Genomic DNA, 380 nt, shown 5'->3' with positions numbered 1-380 from the left:
CATGGTCCACATGCCAGGTAAGGGGTGTGCATGATGGCATGGGGACACCTGCCTGAGGCTCCCCAGCCCGCTACAGCCTGCATCGAACAATCACCTCTGCCACATCCCTCTCCACCCAGCGACCACCCCATCCTCTCCACATGCTGCCTTACACCCAAGGTCAGCCCCTTCCCTGTCTGCCTTGTACCCAGGGGCCACCCCAGCCCCAGCCAACCTGCATCCAAGGCCACCCATCCCATCCCCTCCACATCCAAGGGCCACCCCTGCCCCACTGCCTACAGGGGAGTGAATCAAGGGTAGGGGGCAGAAGTGGGCCAGACTCCCAACCCTCAACCAGCTGCTTCTCTGCAGGCAACGAGTCCATCTGCTCCCCCAATGTC

General features: G+C 62.6%; 1 protein-coding gene across 1 annotated transcript in view; it reads left to right on the top strand.

The window, feature by feature from the left end:
- Window positions 1-380, top strand: part of LOC104412701 (acid-sensing ion channel 4-like) — a gene marked incomplete at both ends in the record, with an annotated part of 3,599 nt that overhangs the window by 1,661 nt on the left and 1,558 nt on the right.

Source organism: Nestor notabilis, unplaced genomic scaffold, assembly GCF_000696875.1.
Source record: "Nestor notabilis isolate BGI_N333 unplaced genomic scaffold, ASM69687v1 scaffold18330, whole genome shotgun sequence".
NCBI lineage: Eukaryota > Metazoa > Chordata > Aves > Psittaciformes > Psittacidae > Nestor > Nestor notabilis.
This window is presented reverse-complemented; position numbering and strand designations above follow the sequence as displayed.